A 1,219-nucleotide genomic window follows, 5' to 3' on the forward strand; every position below is an offset into this window, starting at 1 on the left:
TTGCTTTTGCAACTTGTTCCTCATCAGCTTTCTTGAAAGCTTCATGTCTCATTTGAATTTTCAATGTTGGAACTAAAATATTGAGATAAATATCCCATATCAAAATATTTCCGTATTTCCGATTTACCTCGATCATAGATATTCTCTCTCCACCACAGATTATCAACTGGGAAAACTACATTTCTGTTTTAGTTGTTGCGGAAAGTAACAACAATCCGGCAGATGCGGATGCCGTACCGGTGGATCCGGTTCGGGCCAAGCAGAGTCGATCGGAAGGTAAAGTTTACAAGTTTCCTATACATCTGTGTTCAACCCTTTACGATCTTTGCCTTTGCAACTTGTTCCTCATCAGCTCTCTTGAAAGTTTCATGTCTCATTTAAATCTTCAATATTGAAATATAAATATTGAGATAAAAATCCCACATCAAAATATTTCCGTATTTTCGATTCGCCCGATCCAAGATATTCTCTCTCTACCGCAGGTTATTAACCGGGAAATTATTTTTCTGTTTCAGTTGTGCGGAAAACAACAGCAATTCGGCGGACGCGGGTGCCGCACCGAAGGATTCGGTTCGGGCCAAGCAGAGTCGGCTTGAAGGTAAGTTTACAAATTTACTATAATCCTCTGTTTGACTCTTGGCGATCTAGAGCTGGGATATAATTTCCGACTCGACTTGAATTACGATCGCAAAGGGTAAACTACAATTTTACTCGCCCGCACTCGTTGGTCTGATCTCATAAACGAATGTGAATTTTTTGTTACAGAGTTGAAGCGGAACGTGGCCGGCTCTGACTGCAAGTCGTTTCGGTGAGTAAATGCAAAATAAAAAGAAAAACAAAATTCCGCATGACGGATATGGTGTGACCAGATGAAATATCGTTCAAGTCAATGCGAATTGCAAATAGATTCTTGCATGTGTGTGTTTGTGACGTTGAATTCAATACATTGCTCGAAACAATTAGGGAATTATTTGATCGCGATATCCTGCATTACATACGAGATTTAAAATAGTGAATGATTCTCTATTGATATTCAGTCATCTGAATAAGAAATATTCTGTACAACCGCGATGTACAAACACGAAATCGTCATCAGCTGCTTTATTTTTATTTTTCAAGCGGGCCGCAGAATTATTTAACGATATAATTATTTGACAATATTCAATTGTCCGTGTAAAATATATTCATACGCATAAATGCCGATACCGTTGCTGCTTTT

At 38.5% G+C, this 1,219-nt stretch overlaps 1 long non-coding RNA gene across 1 annotated transcript; it reads left to right on the forward strand.

The window, feature by feature from the left end:
• Positions 1-245: 245 nt before the first annotated feature.
• Positions 246-788, forward strand: LOC112588624 (uncharacterized). Its single transcript, XR_003112961.1, has 3 exons — positions 246-276; positions 516-598; positions 766-788. It is a non-coding gene; the product is annotated as an uncharacterized LOC112588624 (long non-coding RNA).
• Positions 789-1,219: the final 431 nt, after the last annotated feature.

Source organism: Harpegnathos saltator, unplaced genomic scaffold, assembly GCF_003227715.2.
Source record: "Harpegnathos saltator strain DR-91 unplaced genomic scaffold, Hsal_v8.6 scaffold254, whole genome shotgun sequence".
NCBI lineage: Eukaryota > Metazoa > Arthropoda > Insecta > Hymenoptera > Formicidae > Harpegnathos > Harpegnathos saltator.